General features: G+C 49.0%; 1 protein-coding gene across 2 annotated transcripts in view; it reads right to left on the bottom strand.

Annotated features, from left to right (window-relative positions):
• The window catches only part of ZBTB7C (zinc finger and BTB domain containing 7C), a 372,622-nt gene that overhangs the window by 297,919 nt on the left and 54,650 nt on the right, over positions 1-20,053 (bottom strand). The window contains exon 2 of one of the 2 annotated variants that reach the window (XM_012440874.3): positions 2,127-2,352. The exons of the other annotated variant lie outside the window; for it this stretch is intronic. The gene's annotated coding sequence lies outside the window, so the exon portion shown is untranslated. The remainder of the gene's footprint in view (positions 1-2,126; positions 2,353-20,053) is intronic. 2 annotated transcript variants of the gene reach the window in all.

Raw genomic sequence — 20,053 nt, 5'->3', positions numbered from 1 at the left:
CTGAGTTGGAAGACGAGGAGTCAAGACTCTCCAAGCATTCGGAGAATGTCCTCTTTTCTCAACACTTCTCTAAATTCCTGGACCCACCCCTCCTGCCTCCAATCTCCCTGTGTGCCCAGCGACTGCCAAAGCACTTAAATGCAGTCACCATTTCCAAGTGGTAGGGTCCACCTTAAACCACATTTTCTCTGGCCAGAGAAATTCTGATAACCGGTTTTCAAAGCCCAGGCCCCTGACCCTGTCAGCAGTCAGAATCCCTGGAAGTTAAAAGGCGCTTCTCTCAGCCTTCCTGGCTCTCACCCCCGCCAGACTGTGAGCTTCTCCAAAAGCAGAATCATGGAAACAAACTAAACGTATTGATCACTTATTACGGTGCCAGCTGCTGTGCTAAGTGTGTTACATGTTTTATTTTCTTTAATTCTCCCCACTAGTCTATGAATGAGATAGTATTGTCCCTGTCTTTAAATACAGAAGCTTGAAGCCTCCAAAGACCTGGACCAGGCTCCACACTCCCTCCCCTGGAAGCATTTCTGGCAACAAGCACAGTGCTCAGTACACAACAGGTACTCAGTAAACATTGGTAACATAAAAGAAGAGCGTTTGACAGACCCAGTCCTTGGCTCTTTCTGGCCTTCATCAGGAGGTATGTTGCCCCTCAGCCTCCTAAAACTACAAACTTGGAAGTCCTCACCCACCTACCTCCAGGATTGGATATTTTCTGCCCCTCCCCAGTCCCCCATCACCTCCCACCATGATGCTCCCCAGGTTCGGCCCTGCCCACGGAGGTGGGGTCTGAAGATAGCCCAGGGCCAGTACATACAGGTCATATTTAGGCCCAGGCCCCTGTGGAGCTACCAGCTACCTAGCTCAGCCCCTCCAGGCATAGCCATTCCCTGACTATCCCCGGCCAGAGACCCTGGAGCTCAATTCTTCCTCCATTTCCTTATATAGACAGGAGTCCAGTTCCGAGCCCACCTAGCATCTGTGGTTGATCCACTTCCTAGAGCTGGGCTCAGCTTTCTAAATTCCTTCTTCAACTTATTCTTTCTGCCTAATTTAGAACAAGGCCACCCAGAAGTCTTAATGTTCTGCCCCTCCCCATCCCTTGGCTCTGACCCTGGGGACCCTGACACTGGCCTGCACTGAAATGGAATTTACCACACCCTCTTGGGCATCCTGCCCCAGACCACTGGCCCTTCTCCCCTTGCCCCGGTCAGTTTCTCAAGGCCCCAAGCTATTTTTGCCTCCACCTCAGCCTACCATTTTCCCTACGGTGGAAGCTGCCAGGGTGGTACCTCATATGACACACACAGTGAAGAGCGGAAAATCCATGGGAATAGGCTCTGCCACTGGATCAGAACTCACCTTTAGGGTCTCTAGCTTAATGGTTGGCCCCTGTCCTTGTAGTCTCGAAGCCCTGCCTTCTAGGTCCTAGACACTTAATTGATGCTTCCAGGCTTGCCTGACTTCCTGGATCAACTGCTAGACCCAAGGAATCTGCCAGGCCCCTGCTGTCCTCTCCAGACCCCTACTCATTACCTCATCCACCTTTGATCATCTGCTACTTGCCCAGGCATTCTTGAAAGAATGTAAGACACAAAGCCTTTTTTTTTTTTAACAAGCAGGACTCACCCACCCATCACCACATCTGTCATTTGAGACATCTGAACCAGATCTGAAGGCTTCCCAACCACTGAGGTCTCCAGATCTATCCCTCACACATCGTGGACGCAATGAAAGAGCTTCTTTACTTCTCGCTGCCTCTGTTTCTCCACTGGCATGAACGCCGTTTCCCACAGAAGCTGATGGGGAATAATGACTTCTTGATTTGCTACTCTGAGTTCCTCAAATACGACATGCTACATCCATAAAGGCATCAGGCCTTCCCATAAGGCATAGGAAGTGAACCCATCTGATGCTAAATCTTCCGGTGCTTGGCTCCAGCAAGCACATGGGGCAAAAACTAATAACTATAAAGCTTCCATCTATCATCTTATCAGGACGTAGTGTGCTTTGTTTGCATAGTTATCTTCCCACGGGTTGACATTTTATGCTTACTGCAAGCTGATATATTCTCCTACCTGCCATATCATTCATAAAGGATAGACGAGCCTCAGGTTCATTACCTGTCATTACACCATGTACATGTCGCCAGGGGCCAAAGTATCGATTCTTCTTGGATCTCCCCAGCAGTGCAGCCTCCCACTCTGAGGCTCTGGGTCTAATGGGTGTGGATTCTGCTCATGCCTCAGGCGCTGGGTGGACTCCACTCCATCACTTCTCGCTCTTGTGGCTAACCCACTCCTCAGGGATGGAGAGAGCTTCTGAGCTCCCAGCTGCTTCAGAGGGGATCTGCAGGAAGAACAGAGGCCTCCGTCATCTACCAGGGCCAGAAATACATGTCCAGGTTTTAGCTGTTCTTGCAAATTCTAGACATCCTCCTCTTTCTCTTTATTATTAGACCCTGTAGTTCTTCATGACTATACCAACTCTATCTCATCCAGGGTTTTCACTGACAGTGTCCTGCCCACCAACCCAGGCTTAGGCCTCAACACACACACCCGCCATACACACATGCACACACACGCCCTTCATTCCTGTCCTTCCTCTGCATATTTCCTTTCATCTGCCTGGAAGACTCACTTCTAATCCTGCATCCAAACCCTGGACATCATTCAGAGTTTAGCCCAGATTGACCAACAGAACCTCACGCTGTTCCATCACCCCAGGAAAGAGAAAGGAAGCGGATGTCCTCGCTCCAGCTGTGAGATGTACACAGAAGTGCAAAGACACATCTATGTGGAACCTTCCGCAACCTTTCTAGCCCAGGTCCCCCAAGTGAGGCTTCTGGTGTTCTATACTCTGGGGGGCTCCAGGTAGGATACTGCACCTATGTGTGATGACGACCATCTTTTCACAGCTCTTTATCCCAGAGAGACAGAAGTGGAGACATAAACCTTGCTGGGATGAGAAACAGAGACACCGGCTCCACGGAGCCATCACATTTCCTAGGCAAGATTGTGGCTTACGCTCTGTCAGGAGGGGCCAAAGTGCTTCTGGCTAAAGCAGCCTGCCCCAGCCTGGAGGTCTGCCCATCTCTGGACAAGTACAAGCTGGCTACAACCCTGCACCTCTGACCAGGCACAGCCTCCAGCTCTTGGGAGTGAAAGGGATGGGCTCCTGGGCTGCCCACCTGGCTGTGACTCTCAGCTCCACCCCAACCAGGGGCTCCTCTAGGCCTCTGTGGGCCCATTGCTGAGAAGTGGCTATGGCAGACAAAGAACATCCACCAGGACGTCCAGCATTGCAGACAAGAGGACGCCCCAGGGACAGGAGTGAGAGTGGCAGAAGAAGGAAGGGACACATATATAATAATTATAGACTCTTCAAGCGGTTTTTACATCCATTGGATCCATTTAGTTTCTCAGTAGTTCTGTGGAGGGGTGTTTGAAAGATTAGGAAACAGATGCACAGAGAGGTAGAGAAGCTTGCTAAAGGTCACACAGTAAGTAAGTGAAACAGCCAATTATCATTCTTTCCAGCAAGCTCGTTGGTCCTAGGTTCATTTCATCTTCCTTCCAGGTCACGTAGGGGGTGGGGGATGAGTGGGAATGGGAAGGAGGAGGGGGACACTGGCTGGCTTGCCCTGCTATGAGAGATGGGGAGAAGAGGAGAACAATCCTGCTTTTGGTTTCTTCCCTGATACGAGAGTCTAAGAGGAGAAAGCACAGAGATAACAGAGTGATTAATAAGAAAGACAAGAATGCGGAGCCTTCTAGTGAAGAGGAGCAGCTCAGGCACAAAGAAATTGGCCGCGATAAACAGTCACTGCTTTGGGAGAGGCTAGGCTGACCTTGAGCCTCCCAGCAACTTGGCCCTCTACAGCTCAGGCTCCAAGTCACTTCTGTGCAAAGCAACAGAGGTTAGAAGCCCCTTTGAAAGATAAAAACAATTATTATTATCTTCAAAAGGCATATATACATTTCATATACTCTTTATGTATGGAATATATTCTTAAGTAATACAAATGAAAAAGAAACATAAAAGTCTGCCCATTTGACGAAAGATCTCAGCTGCTCCTGGACAATGGAATTGTCTGCTTGATTTCAAAGCAGCTCTTTTCTCGAGATAGAGAAACTCACAACCTAGGACATTCCTACCTAGCAAGGAAAGGCAGGGCCAACCTCCTTCTGGAACAAGTAGCATAAGCCAAAGGCCAGGAAACCCAGGGTAGGCGGCAAATCCATAGAGTTTGGCAGGAAAATCACTCCAAATCGTAATGGCAGGCACGTAGCTCAGTGCAGCCTGACATGAGCACCTCTAGTCAACAGAGGACTAGACTTCAGGCTCAAGGAGGATCAGAAAATCTGCCCTTGGCATCATCGTTTTTTGTCCCAGGCTGTCCACGCATACTCATTCAGCCTTGGGGCTTTCAGTGAGCCCTGCTACATGCAGTAGATGCCATGGAGGAAGGAGAGGAAACGACACCCTTAAGAGGCCGGTTACCATCCCACCCCCACTGGCTGCAGGTCACCTGGCAGCTGTGGCCCCAGAAGCAAACAGCTACAGCACATTCATTTCTGTTGGGGTGGGGAGGGTGAGGATAGGTGCACTTCCAAGCTCTCCTGCACGGTGGGGTTGAAACATATTCACAGCAGATGGTGCTGTCACCCTCACTCCGGGATTCTCATTCCTAATTATCTGTGCTGTCAGCAAAACAATTAACCCTCAAAGAAAAATTGCACCGTCCACTCCCAACCATATGAAAAGGCAATTTTTCCCAAGGACGAGGGACACTTAGGGAACCCTTGCACTCGCTTCTGGATCTCACCACCCTGGTGATCTCACCATCCTCTGACCTCTGCGCTCTGTCGCAGGCGTTATGGCAACCCCCCTCCTCTGAGCCTGCAGTTCCTTTCCCATAAAAGAAGGTGAGTCTATTCCCAAGGGCTCCCTTCAGTCCTACAGTGCCACCATTCTACAAGCCATTTCTTTTCACCTGAATTTTCAGTGCCTTTGGAGCAGGAACTGAGTTTCCATTTGTTCCTTCATTCATTTGCTCACTTGTTTATTTACCCATCCAGCCAGCCATTCTGTGATTTTCTATCTATCATGTTGTTCCCGGGAGAAACAAAGAAAATATCTGTTCAGCCTTCTTGACCACTTCTTGGAGCTCTTTTCCCCCAGAGATGTGGGCAGAGGAAGGAAGGATAGGACAGGGAGGGGTGGAGCTGCCAGGGGCCCGAGGACGTAGCCTGGCTCAGTCTCAGGCTGTAGGAGGCAAGTCCTGTGGCTGCATTTGGATTCTCTCTGAAGATTTAGCTGCAGGAAAGCAGCCTCCTCTCCAGGGAGCTGAATTGAGTGAGCAAGCCACTTCAGTCCCCAGGGAAGACCTGCAGAGGTGTGATGTGAGGAGAGCGGACAGGCTCCCACCCCATCACCCATCAGTGAGATGGTCTTATTCGCCACTGTAGGGCTGGTGACAGCGCAGAGCCTGCCCTTGGTAGGTGCTCATTAAATATCTGAGGCATGAGTGAATGACTCTCCTTAAAAGAACTGTTGTAAAAGAAAGGAGAGTTTTCACAGGGCTGCAGCATGACACGTGTTACCTTAGGGGCCTACTATTTAAAGCTGGGATCAGTTGGTCTAATTCAACCATCATGATGCACTGTCATGGAAAAGAGCACGGGGTGAACAAGAAATTGCAGAATGGTTCACTGTCAACGCTGAACGAGCCCTCAGAGATGGTGACACCCAGGGCCACATTTTATACGTGTGATCTGGAGATGCTGAGGGAGAGATGGAGCAAGACCCTGCCATGGGGTCCTCCCTCCGAGGCCTCACTCTTGTCCCACAGACTGGGGAACGCATGAGGTGAGAAGGAAAAGAAGGGTCGATCAGGGCCACTGTGGGGCTGCAGGCCCCCTATTCAGGCAGGAACAGTGCCCTGGGCACTCAGGAAAGAGGTGGAGAAAATGGATAGGGGCTGATGGGATCAGAGAGTTGGGTGCCCTCCTACCACCATTTTTCCCAGTCTAAACCTTGTGACATCTTTTTTCCCTCTCCCTACTGTCCATCCATCTACCAGAGCTTGCCCCCTCCAGTGCCCAGGAGCACAGGCTCCCATGCCAGCTGGTCTGCATAAAGGGATTGTGTTTATATTCAAAGTGGGCTGCTGCCCACTCAGAAGCTGCCCACTCGAAGGCAGCACATGTGACTGCACCCCCTGCCCAGAATCCAAGTGGGACCCAGGCCAATGTCTGGCTGGAGACATTTCTAAATATGAGCTTGGCACAAAGAGTCAGGTTCCCAGGCCTTCTCTGCCACAGAGACCCAGCCAGGATTTTCGAGGCTGCCAGGAGAGAGAGGGCTGGGGGCAGGCAGGATCAGGAGGCAGCCAGCTGAGACGGCCATCGTCCCCGGAAACATCCCCGAACCCCTCCCTGGCCCTCCAGCCTTGTTAGGGGAAGAGAAAGGATTACCTCGCACCTAGAGAGTCTAATCAATTGCCCACAACCCTTGGCAGGAGGGACAGGAAAGCCACTGCCTGCTCAAATGTGCACGGATTAAAGATATACAAATGGAATATTTTTTTTCTTCCCCTCTCCTCAACCCCCTGAAGCCTGGGATGCTTGTTAAAAATAGCCTTGCTGTGGCATGGGTCCTACACAGCCCAACGGCTGGCAGGAAAATTAAGGAGCCACTGGAGACAGCGCTGTTAAGTGGCTACCCCTGGGGAGTGGAATGGGGAGGGCCGAGAGGGAGGGAGGTGCTTTCAAGTGTTCCCGGACACACTTCTACACTGTTTGGATTTTTAACAGCAAGCAGATATAAAATAAGTTCATTGCTTTTTAATGGAGTTTCATCCTTTGCATCCTCTAGCCCATGCTTAAGTGATGACTTGGTGACCCGACAGTACCTGCTGACTGGCCTGGCAGTGCATCAAGGAGACCCAGGACACTCAGGCCACCAGGTACAAACACAGCCCAGCATCAAGAAAAAAGCACTGAATCCGTTAACCTTGGCTCTGTAACCAGCTGGCTGTGTGACCTTAGGTAAGTTGCTTGTGCTCTCTGGGCCTCAGTTGCCTTAACTGTAAAATGATACAGTTAGATTAAATGTTAAGCCAGGTACCTTCTAGTACTAGAGGGTACTAGATCTTACTGCATCATTTTACAGAAGGTACCTTTAGATACCTTCTAGTCCTAGTATTTCCTAATTTTAAGGATTGAGGAAAAATATCTAAGATTTGCCCTGAGTTTGTCCCCACCATGAACAGTGAGGGGAAATTTGTCCCTGGGCAAATTCCTTCAATCTGTTCATGGTGGGGACAAACACAGGGCAAATCTCAGAGGTAGGGTCTTAAAATTAGGGGGCAGGTAGGAAGGACAGAAGCTGTTCTGAGAGGCAGAGACCAACTCTACACCTTGCTAATGAAGTGTGCAAAGTAGAACGCACATCAATTCGGTACCTAAAATGTACTGGGTTCGAATCCTCACTTTGGCTGTTAGTAACTATGTGAACTCCAGTAACTTGCTCATCACCGCCTCATCTATAATGCAGGGTAAGAACACCCACACCCAAAGGCTGTTGTAAATACTAAACGCAGTAAAATGAAAAGGTACTTGCTCGTTGTAGGAACTTAACATCTTTTTATTCCTTTCTTCCTCCTCTATTTAGCCCACACTCTGGAGTCTGCACTACCAGCTGGTTAAGAAGTGTGGGCTGTGGAATCAGGTTTGTATCCCAGCCCCACCACCTACTACCTGTGTGACCTTGGTTAAGCAACTTAATTTCTCTGTGCTCCCCTTCTTCATCTATGAAACAAGAGTGAGTCAGAAGTGGTGGCTGTGCTGCTTAAGCCCACACTCCTTCCCCTGATAGCCTGTTGGGCTCCCAGTTTTCAATCTTGCATCATCTGTGGATATGGATTTTGGAACTTCCTTAACAAGCCTTCTCCCCTCCCCCAACCTCCCTAAAGTTCCTGGCCCACAGCTGCCTACCACCTGCAGATTATCTTACTGGCCTAGCCCCTTCCCTCTGCACTCCCTCCCCCTGCCCCCTTTGGTCTCTACTCAGCAGGCTGCGCACCTGGCTAGGAGTGGGGCTTCTACCCTGGAGCCATGGGGATGTGTGTTTTATTTATTTATGTATTTCTTTAAATTTATTTTTGAGATGGAATCTGGCTCTGTCGCCCAGGCTGGAGTGCAGTGGCATGATCTCGGCTCACTGCAACCTTCGCCTCCCAGGTTCAAGTGATTCTCCTGCCTCGACCTCCTGAGTTGCTAGTATTACAGGCACATGCTTCCACACCCAGTTAATTTTTGTATTTTTAGTAGCGACGGGGTTTAATCTTGCTGGCCAAGCTGGTCTTGAAATCCTGACTTAACTGATCCACCCACCTCAATCTCCCAAAGTGCTGGGATTATAGGCGTGAGCCAACACACATGGCTGGGAAGAGTGTTTTAGATCAGTGCTTGTCAAACTTCTACGTGCTTATGAATCACCAGGGAGCTTGTCCCAGTGGAGGTGCTGTTCAATGGTCTCAGGTGGAGTCAAGAGCCTGCATTTCTAGCAAGCTCCCAGGGGATGCCCATGCTACTGGTCTGGGATCACCTTCTGATTAGCCAGGCTGCAGAGTGGAGGAAGTCCTGGCATGTGTATGGGGAGGGGACGAGGAAAGGGGGAAAGAGAAAGGCTGGCCAGTTATCCAAATCAGAGAAGAAGTAGAATTTCCACAGAGATGGTATGATGGAGACCAAGTGTGGATTCAAGAGACAAAGAGGAAAAGTAGAATGCTTTATGAAATTATGACATTAGCCAACCAATAAAAATAATGCTTATTGAGATAATGCAGCAACACAGAAGAATGCTTATGGGATATTAACTCAAATAGCAGACTACCAATTATATGGATACTATGTCTTCAACACTGCCAAATGCACGTTTAGAAAGGCTGATAGTAGGGCTATAATTCACGAGGACCATGAAGGCTGTGCTATGGTAATGTAACAACATGTGTTTTTATTTGTTTGTCATTTTCTGGGTTTTCCTGATGAAGTTTTATCATTTTTGTAATTTAAAATTTATCTTCTATCTACTGTGTGATGTCCACTCCTCAAAATCGCCAGTTATTCTTTGTTATGGAGGTTTTCTGTATTTTAAGCACAAACTGCCATTGTTGCAAAGGCTGGAAAATGGTGCATTAAATATTCTCAGTCAAACCCAAAAATAAAGCAACCCAGATTCTGTTTTTCCTCTAAGCCAAGGGTCCAGCGCTTCGGAAGGCTGGTGCTATCACCTCTCACTATAGCAACAGGAAGACCTTGGTAACCCCGAGCTTACAGCTATTAAGGGTAAAAATAGGAAGGCTGTGGATAGCTGTTCAGTAAGAAGCTGCCGTAGGTGTGCCCTGGACAGCCTGGGTTTGGAGCCCTTTCTTATAGGAAATAGCAAAAATCAGACTGCAGGAGCTGGTTCCTGCAGGATTACTAGGAGTGCCTGGCATTTTCTTCTTTGTTTCCTGTTTCAGGGCTATAAGCTACCTTTCAAACTGGTTTCTGACATGCCTAGAGGTGGACTGTTCTAGAACAGCAGTCTCAGAGTTCACTTAGGAATTTAGCATGTTCACCCCACTACCAACTCCCCACCCTCCAAGGTGCCCTGTGCACTTCTGTTGAGCTCTCCTGCCATACCAGCACTGCCCCCCACATTCTCAGACCTCCATCTCATTCTATCTCTTCAGCATGCCCCTGAGCAGGTATTTCAGGTCCCCCAGTGCACCAGCTAAACCTTGGCTCTGACCTCTGCGAGGCTGGAGGGGGTCCCAGCCCCAGTCTGGCTGATCCTGGCTGAGGTACAGTGTCTGGACCCAGCCCGGCTGCCCAGTTCCTGGATCCATGTTGCACTCTGGCAAACCAAGTGCAAGGCCCAGCTCTGCTGCCATCTGGCTGTGGGACCTTGGGCAAATCACTTCCCATCTCTGAACTTCAATTACATGATCTAGAAAAATGGTAAAATGGGTTTATGGGATCTCTTGGTCCTATCTGGCTCTCACATTCTATGATGCCAGTGGAAACAACCATTTATCTAGTCACACAGGCGAGATATTTCACAAACAACCATTTTGTAGACAACTGAACATTGCCTCATTAAGCCACAAAATGTATTTTATTTTTAACCCTACCGTATAAAGTATTTTTTTAATGTTTACATGCTTCTTTTCCTTTTGTGGCAAAGTATATAAACCCTAAAATGTGTGTACTTTCTGCCCTAGCCTCACTCCACAAAGTACTTGAAAGACTGAGACGCTGAACATGACTGAACCTTGTCTTGCTGACCCTCTGCCACCAACACGAGGCTCTCTGCCATGCTGAGCATTTGTCTCTGCCTCTCTGCTTTTCTTCTTCTATCTGCCTTTTCCCCATGGTCAGCCTCCCATGGATCATATCCCAGTTGGGAACGCCTGTCTCAAGCCACTTCCCATACCTCAAATGGAGAAAATGGGTTCCCCTAAGGCTGGGCAACCCCGGGGCTCTGAGTAAGGGTGGGGGCAGGGGTGTTCTTGGAAATAAGGTGCCAGGCTTTAGCCATTTTTGCTAACCAGAGGCCCTTTTACCTGTCTTTGCCATCTGTGTCTGTTTTCTGGATAGGGGAGGTTGCTTGCAGGCTGGTCTCTGGATTAGTGGAATGTCACTAGACAGCTGCCTCCTTCTGTCTCAATGGTTGGTTTTCCCAGAGCGGGGCTAACTGACCATGGAGGACAGATGAGAAAGTGAACTCAGATTTAGAATTTCACTTCAACCCTCTCATCCCTAGCATCACTCTTTTCTACAGAATGATTTCCATTTCTTTTTTTTTTTTTTTTTTTTGAGATAGAGTCTTGGTCTGTCACCTAGGCTCATGGCAACCTCCGCCCCCTGGGTTCAAGTCATTCTCCTGCCTCAGCCTCCCAAGTAGCTGGGACTACAGGCACTCACCACCATGCCCTGTTAATTTGTGTTTTTAGTAAAGACTGCATTACACCAAGTAGGCCAGCCTGGTCTCAAACTCCTGACCTCAGGTGATCCACCCACCTCGGCCTCTGAAAGTGCTGGGATTACAGGCATGAGCCACCGCTCCCGGCGATGATCCCCAAATTTCAATATGCTCTTGCTGACTGCTTTTTCCCATAAAAGATACCATAATTCCTCAGTTGAGGCTTTCTTTTCCTCATTTCTCCTAGGAAGCTCTCTAGAGGCAGGAAGTTAGAAGCAGGCTTCCCCAGACCCGGAACCAACGGGCAGAGCAACACGTGTACACTTACTCCCTCCTCTCCCCGTCAAACAGCATGAATCCTCACCCCACTCCCTCTGTCTTGGCCCCCTATGCAGGCTCAGCTTCCACTAAGGCTCCACATGCTATGGGGTAAGCAGCCTCTTCCCTTACCTGACCCAGCCAACCTCTGCTTTCTCACCAACCCTACCAAGACTCCACTGAAACATCTGAACTCCCTGATCAGGGATGGAACCAGCAAAGAGCCTGGAGGTTGTGGTTACAAAAGAGAATCGGAGTTTTCAAGCAGGGAGGTGGGCCATTAACGTCTGAGTGACGTTAATACCTATGAAAAGTCCAGGGTCCAGGGGAAGGTTCTGGGGATGAAATAGCAAAATCACTTTGAGACCAGGGTGGGAGATGGTTTGCAAGATGCTGAGGTCATCATGCAAAAAAGCAGGAATCAGGGCTGAGGAGGCCTGGGAGGCAGGTGCAGAGGCCTCTGCAAGCCCACAGCCTGTTGGCCTGGCCCAGGGAGCAGCATGGTAACAAAGACATGAGCCAAGACTGTAAAATAGCATGAACTTTGCAAAATAATAACCACCAAGAGCCAGGCATTTTCCAAGGCTAATTCATTGTAGCCATCACAACAACCCTGCCCACGAATTGGCATCTACTTCTGCTTTGCCACCTGGGGGATGCAGGAGTGGGGATGTTATACACTCTTAGGAGTTGACGTCACCATAGGAGACAGACTAGAAGGCAAGCTCAGATTCAGAATTCAACCCCAGCCTTATACATCCCTGGTGTCATCCAGGTCCGAGTCTAGCTCTCAGTTTTACAGATGAATAAACTGAAGCTTACAATGGGTAAGCAGCCAAGGTCACACAGCTTATGAAGGCAGAGTCTGGATTCAAATCCTCACTTACCTGACTCCAAAGTGCACCTGCTTCACTGCCACACTTCCCTGCAGACCACAGTTCCCCACTAGGGAAAGGACCCGTGGCTGCCTGGCTGTTTTGTTCCAGAGGACCCTGCCGTCTCATCAACAAAAACGCTGCTCTAGGCCGGGCGTGGTGGCTGACGCCTGTAATCCCAGCACTTTGGGAGGCCAAGGTGGGTGGGTCACTAAGGTCAGGTGTTCAAGATTAGCCTAACCAACATGGTGAAACCCCATCTCTATTAAGAATACAAAAATTAGCCAGGTGTGGTGGCACATGCCTGTGTTGGAATTCACTCAGGGTGGCTGGCAAAATATTAAGAGAAATATAAGGGAAAGTTATAAGATATAGTCTCAAACCTTTTGGAAGGCTGAAAGGTTTTCATTAACTTGTAATAATGAAACAGGCTGAAGGCAGCCAGTTCTTAACTTAGTGCATTAGGTCATAGGGTGAAGATTAAGGATAATAGTAGCTTCCCCAGTTAAGTCTGTTTACCCCACATTCCTTTGTCTCTATTTGTTTACTCATGTAAACTTTGTGCCGGATGGTCCTCTCAAGGGGAGGTGGAAGGGGGATTACCCATTAATGGTGTTTGTGCTGGGCCTCAGAACCAAACCTTTTATCATTGGTAAAACCACTCTTTTAACCACGTTAATCATCCACAAGTGTGTTGACTTAGAACTTCTGTCATTAAATCTATACTGAATGAATGTGAGGAAAAACAGCTAGTGGCAGTTGGGTAGCTGCAATCACCCTCTGAGAGCAGCTGACAACCTCCCTAGCCCACTTGTTCACTGTATTTTGTGTGTTGAATGTATTTATTCATCTGTCGTGGAGTCAGGGTTTGCAGGACAGACCCCTACAGGTGGTGATCAACATCTCAGGTGGTGACCCCAAGGTGATCATCATCACATGCCTGTAATCCCCATTACTTGGGAGGCTGAGGCAGGAGAATCGCTTGAACCTGGGAGGCAGAGGTAGTAATGAGCCAAGATTGAGCCATTGCACTCCAGCCTGGGTGACAAAGCTAGACTCTGCCTCAAAAACAAATAAACAAACAAACAAAAAACACTGCTCCAGATCTGCCGTAGAGGCTAAGACAGTGCCAGCGACATCATTCCCGTGGGGAGGGCCAGTTTCCAAGAGTTCCTAAGTGGACATGCATCACCTGGCTGTGTCTGCTGCCCCTCTGCTCTCACACACACATGCATCTGACCAAGAGAAAAAAACCCTGAGGGACAGATGGGAGGCACAGAAGGGATAGGAACAGTGAGGTGGCAGAAGAGCACAGCAGGGGCCACAGGGTCAAGGGGGCTTTAATGCAGCCCTAGGCATGGTGCTGGCTGGCTGTTGGCTGGCAGAATTTGAGACACACCTATTAGCAGCTTGCTCAGTGGCTCCTTCAAATCGAAGGGTCACAGCATCCTGGCCATACCCATCAGGGGAGGGAGGACTAAAGAAAGAAATCTTTTTCCCCCTTGGTATATTTTCCAATATAAAATGGGCAAGGATGAAGGAAATGGCAGAGAAGAGCAAAGATAAATACTCTTTTTACATCGAGAGGACCAAGTTCAAGTCTGCATCTTTTTTTGATTAGTTTCTTGCACAATGCCCACCTAGTACCACCAGACGCAAACTATAGAAGTTGCATATATGTTTTAGAAGTCCCTATGATATGTTCTGTCCTGTTGAGATGACAGGTAGGTGACAAATGAATAAAGCAGATCCCTACATAAGGGAGTGTGTGGTCTTGTGAAGGGAGGCTGGGGACACAGTTCCAAAGGCAGAGACCCTGAGTCACCCAATCTTGGAGTGATGCTGAAATGAATGGTGCCCAGGCTAAACAGTGGAGAAGGAAAGTTTAAAGCAGAATCAAGCTTCTCTAGAAGTGGTAGGTCCTCCAGCCCTACCACCACTCAGGCTGGTTGGCTAGCCACATGCAGGGGAATGAGCTAAAGTCTGGTCCATTGGGGCCCAAGATGGCAAAGGGCCTAGAAATTCCATGTGTAACAGAGGCCATGGAGTGGGGGTGCACAGTACTGGCATCCTGGAGGCCAGTTTTAAAGGGAGAAGGAGATAGATTGCAAAACTCAGCCCAGGGTGGAGACTACATCTTTTTCATTTAGTGGCCCATGCACCTCGCACAGTGCCTGGCCCGTAATAGGCACTCTGCCTGTCCTTCATAAACGGTGCTGTGTCCCACAGCATTGACAGTCTGCTGCCCCACACAGCCCTGCACTGAAAGTGTGTTTCCTCGGTGCATGTGCTGTGAGTCCCATTCTAACTAGATTATGACTCTTAAAAACTGTTTTCTTGTGCTCGCTTCGGCAGCACATATACTAAAAAACTGTTTTCTTTATTTAGTGTTTTGAGTAGAATATTAGCTTTCTATTACTGCTGTAACAAATGGCCACACTTAGTGGTTTACACAGAATGAATTCATTATCTTACAGTTCTGGAGGTTGAAGTCTGACATGGGTCTCACTGGGCTAAAAACAAGGTGTCAGCTTAGCTATGTTCCTTCCTGGAGCCTCTGGAGAGGAACATTTCCTTGCCTTTTCAAGCCTCCAGAGGTCGCCTGCATTCCTTGGCTGGTGCACCTTCCTCCGTCGTCAAAGCTAGCAGCACAGCATCTCTCTGAAGGTTTTTCCATAGTTATGTCTCCTCTGACCACAGCCAGGCAAGTTTCCTGCTTTCAAAGGCTTATGTGATTAGATTGAGCCCATCTGGATAAACCAGGATAATTTCCCCATCTCAATATCTATAACCTTAATCCCATCTGCCAAGCCCCTGTGTCACATAAGGCAACATACTCACAGGTTCTGGGGATTAAGGTGTGGACATTTTGGGGAGGCCATATCCTGCCAACCACAAATAACAAATACATTCACATTATTCAAAACCCAAACGGCATAAAAGACTACAGAGTGAAAAGGTGCCCTTCTGCCCCTGTCGCCCACCACCCAGTTCCCCTCCCTGTTAACATTTCCTTGTGTTTCTATCCCAAGAGGTTTTATGCCAAGATAAAGCAACAGCAGTATGTATTATTTTTACACCAATGGTACAGTACCATAATGCTGTTCTGCATCTTGCTTTTATCATAACACCCTTGAGATTGCCCTGGATCTGCATATAAAAGCATCCTTGATCTTTTTAATGGCTGCATACCCTTCCACTGTGTGGATGCACTATAGTTGATTAATCTAGTCTCCTGCTGATGGACACTTAAGTTGTTTATAATCTTTTGCTCTTGCCTACAACACTGCAGTGAACAATCTTGTATGTATACCATTTCCTGTATGTGCCTGGATGTCTGTAGAATAAATTCATGTAAGTGGAACTCATGGGTCAAAGGACATGTGCATTAAAATTCCCCAGCTACTGCTGAATTGCCCTCCATAGAACTGAACTAATGTACACACGCACTCCCACCCCACGCCATGTGTGGGTGTGAGATGGAAGCCCCTCTTGGCAGAGAAGCCACAGCTCACACCTTTTCCTTACCCCTCCCCACTGCCCCCATGCTTATTCCAGGGATGAACCCAGGGAGCCCCTGAGGATTGCTGCCGCTCACAATTCCCTGGACTCTTGTTGGTGATGGGGCAGGACTGAAGAGGAGGACAAAGCCAGCAGCCAGCAAAGGAGGGCCCAAGTTCAAAAGTGTTAAAAGACCAGTGGCTTTGGGTATCTCAACCAGCAAACTGCTCCTCCCTCATGGATATTCTACAGGCTTGCAAGCCAACTGGTTTCCCCAGTGGGGAAGGTATACCACCACTGTCTAAAAGGAGGGCCTCTCGCCATGGATGTGCTGCAAGAAAAGATTACAAGTGCATTTGGGTTTCCAATGGCCCAGCTGCACCCGTGTTAAGAAAGGTGCCATTTTCCTGCTCTTAATCCATTCCTGGTGGAGATGTTGCTTCAACCTGAAGGAGGCTTTTATGTGTTGAAGGTCAACTGCAATCTAAAAGATAAGTTAAATCACTCATTCAGAAAGACAGGAAGCCTTTGATGGCATGACTGATTAAGATTTTACAGCAGCCAGTGCCAGGCCTATGGAGCCCAAAGAGTGCTCATTCCCTCACCCACCAGCACTGTTGGCCCCTCCTTGGCAGCAAGGCAAGCCCAGAATCTACAGCAGACAGAGGGGAGTGCTAAGTCCCAGCAGGTGAGCCTGAGAGCCTCGAGGACAGAAACTAGAGGTGCCTACCCTCTGCCCAGTCCCCTTCCTCACCTCCATTTGGCCTCTGCCCGGTCTCCCAAGGTCAGCTCAAGGGTTCCCTCTTCCAGGAAGCCTTCCCTGACCCCACAGGCCAGGACTCGCAGGTGCCTTTATACAACCTGTTCCTAGAGCACTTGTACTTTACCCCACCCTTGCACCTTTGACCCTGAAGACTTGCCTGTCACCTGACATGGCAGCCACTTGACTGTGAGCATTCTGAGGGCAGCACATGGTACCATGCTTGATGCCCACTAAGCTCTCAGCAAGTGTCTGGAAGGCAGAGGAACCTGAGCTCAGGGAACAGTCAGAGTGGCTACCTGCCCTGCCAGTGTCGCCCGCCAGCTTATTCAAGTGCTCACAGCCCTTCTAGCCGCTAACCACTGGGCTCTGCCCTGGGGGCATCCGCAGGGTTCCAACAGGGCTTCTTGTCCTAAAATGCCACCCAGGCCCCAAAGGCCCACTGTTTGAATCCACTCTTTTAGCAAAGCATCACCTCCAGAAAGTCCCCATCCCCAAGACGAGGTACGCTCTCACCCTGTGGTCCTCTTCATCTGCTTGGCCAGGTAGGGATGGGGCTCAGGGGAAGGACAGATCTAGGGCCCAGGGTGCTGACTGGGGCAAGCAGGCTGCAGGAGGCACTGTGGTGGGCAGTCCATGGGCAGCCTGGGGGCACTGGGTCCAGAAAATGAAAATATGCCTCAAGGGGCAGCAAGGTACTTTACACATGAACAAAACCCTGAGAAGAGCAGAACTGAGCTAAGTTCAGGACAGAAGAGATGTGCGAGCAGGTGAGCAAATGATGTCCAGGTTGGAGGTGAGCTGAAAGGCGCAGGGGGCAGCCCTGTGGAAAGCACAGTGTTCACTGTGTCGGGAGGGCTGGGGCCCACAGTCTCCTACCTCTGCCCCTGCTGATAGCCTTGGCCAGGCCATCAACCTTAGATATCTGAATATGAGGATCACTATCTGCCCTGCCCACCTTGCACAACTACTGCCGTACATTAAATCAGAAAGGAGATGAGAAAATTCTCTAGAAGCCTAAAAGCAATATAGAAATAGAAGCTGTTACAACAATCATCATTTGCTTTTTCATAGTGTCTTGCAGCCCGCGTAGGGCTTTCCTATCCAGCATCCCTCAACCCTCAAAACAACTCTGGGAGATAGGTATGGATATGCATACTCAATTTACAGATGTTAGAACTGGAGGACAGATAGTTCCAGCCCCGAATCACACCAATAACAAGGGGCAGAGCTGACAGCTGTGTCTAGGTTTTCTACTCGAAATAGAGGGTTCTGTTTACCACACCAAGATGTACCCTCCATTGTCTAAAATCACGAGCTCTGGCTGTACAGAAAACCTTCCTTATTCTTCAGTCTTTCTATGGATTTGTTGATTCCTCCTCCTTCTTCAATCCATCCATGAATTTGCTGATTGACAAATGAGCTTCCCTGGTCTCTATGTCATGGCACTGTTTGAGGGAGTTTGTGGTCAGAGTTTTTATGTGAGGACAAGAAACCAGGCTGTAGCCTGGCTCAGCCTCTTATCCATTGTGGGGCTAAGGAAGAGTCCCTGTCCCCCAGTTTTCTCTAATCCCATCTGATGTTAAAACTTCTTAATGACCCTGATCTTAGCATTTCCAGAAAAAGGTTCTCAGGGCATTTCTGGAGATGTGTCTGGGGCAGTCCTTTGTGACAGCACCAAGAGCAGGATGGGGCTGGCCTGGTTGCAATGGCACCCACTAGGTTCCAGGCACCCCGCACATTTTTCTCATGATAACCTTGCGGTTGATACTCACACAGATGAGGAACTGAAGGGTTGCAGGATCTGGCCACCATCCTCACATAGTCTGGAAGTGGTAACACCAAGACTGAGGCCCAGGAGGTGGGGTCTAAAGGACCATCCTGCATTTCCACAGCAGCCGGGAGAGAAGGAGAGGGAGATGGAGGCTTTGCCTCAACTCCAAACCCCCTCCTGAGGTTGCCATATTTTCCTTACTTCAATGAACTATGTGGAACAAAATACACTCAATTGGTAGCAGATATCAGCCTCCAGCTTCTCAGATCCTCATTCAACAAAAGCATCCTTTGCGGGTGCCACTGCTTGGGAGTACACCTGTAATTCACATCTGCACACAAAACTCCATCTTTCTTCGAGGTCCAAACAAACAGGTTTTGTTTTGTTTTGTTTAAGAGATGGGTTCTTACTCTGTTGCCCAGGCTGGCCTCAAACTCCTGGGCTCAAGGGATCCTACTTCCTCAACCTCCACAGTAGCAGTGATGACAGGTGCTTTACAAATAGGTTTCTTAGGGTGACATTATCAATCTCAATATCAACACAATTAAGGAACTTGCTCATAATAGTCTCCTGTTGGAGTCTTTACATGCACGAACATTGTTCCCACACAGCAACCAATATGGACAAACTTGACTTGGAAACAGGAAAATAGGGAGGTGATTAATCACCTGGTAAAAGGACTCACCCCAGATCTCCTTTTACATCACCATCCCCAAAAATGACTCAAGGGGCATCAAGGTAAGATCCCAGCTTTACACCACATGAACAGAGCTTCTCTATTCATGTGGTTTTCAGAACATATCCATCTACTAGACTCAGGAACATAACTTGAGAGACATGGCTATTTCCTTCTTCCTGACAGCAAATGTAGCAGCAATTCCAGTCCCTGAGGCCGGTTAGGCAGGGAGGAGAGGGCCAGTATGTCAGGGATGGTCTGAACACAGTGGTATACTTGAGTCAACTTCTGCAGCAGAGGAAGGGAGACAGAGGGGACTAAATAAACTGGGCTGTGCTATTGGGAGACCACCAAGCAGGCTAATGCCCTCCTACACCCCTCAGCATCCAGACCTCCTGGCCTCACACCACCCTAGAACATTCTTGTGGCCCAGACCTCAGAGGAGGGCTTTCCCTGAACAAACTCTGTCTTCCTGCTTCCTCTCTAACCCCACATGGTGGTACTCCACCTCTGCCAGACATCCTTTCCCTGCTCTGCCTCCAGCCTCATCAAAGCCCACTGGCCTCTGGAGAAGACAGACATGCCAATCCTCCCTGCAGTGAGCCAGCATGGTGCATTAAGGTTAGTTACTTCCTTCTTGGGCATCTCTGGTTTATAACATGGGATTCTTGGAGAGGGTGGTATTTTGAACAAAAGGAAATAATTTCTCGTTGTGAAATTTTAATGACTGTAGGGGGAGAAATCCAGTGAGGCTGGGGGACAGTAATGGGGGAACAGAGAAATCTCTGAGATGCAGCAATGTCACACAGACCAGCCATGAGTTACTACTGGAAATCTGTTTTTCAAAATGTAAGAGTCGATTTCCAGATGTCTGCTTAGGGGAGCCAAACTGCTGTTGATTCGTTCCCAGTTCACTATGGAATAAAGTCTGAACTCCTCACCCAAGCACTTCAAACCTTCCATGCTCTGGCTCCCATAAAGCCTGCTCTCCTTCCTGCCCCTCCTAGGAACCCCACTTGGCCATTGGCTTCTGCACTATCCCACAGACCTGCTCGGGGCTTCCCAGCCTATACACCAGCCCAGGTCCAAGGACGTTCTCCTTCACCAGCACCACTGCACTGCACAACTGCAGGGGATGCTGTGCTCATGCTGGGCTGTGTGTATGCAGTGTA

Source organism: Aotus nancymaae, unplaced genomic scaffold, assembly GCF_030222135.1.
Source record: "Aotus nancymaae isolate 86718 unplaced genomic scaffold, 86718_ANA_hifiasm-v0.15.2.pri h1tg000020l, whole genome shotgun sequence".
In the NCBI taxonomy this organism is placed as follows: Eukaryota; Metazoa; Chordata; class Mammalia; order Primates; family Aotidae; genus Aotus; species Aotus nancymaae.
This window is presented reverse-complemented; position numbering and strand designations above follow the sequence as displayed.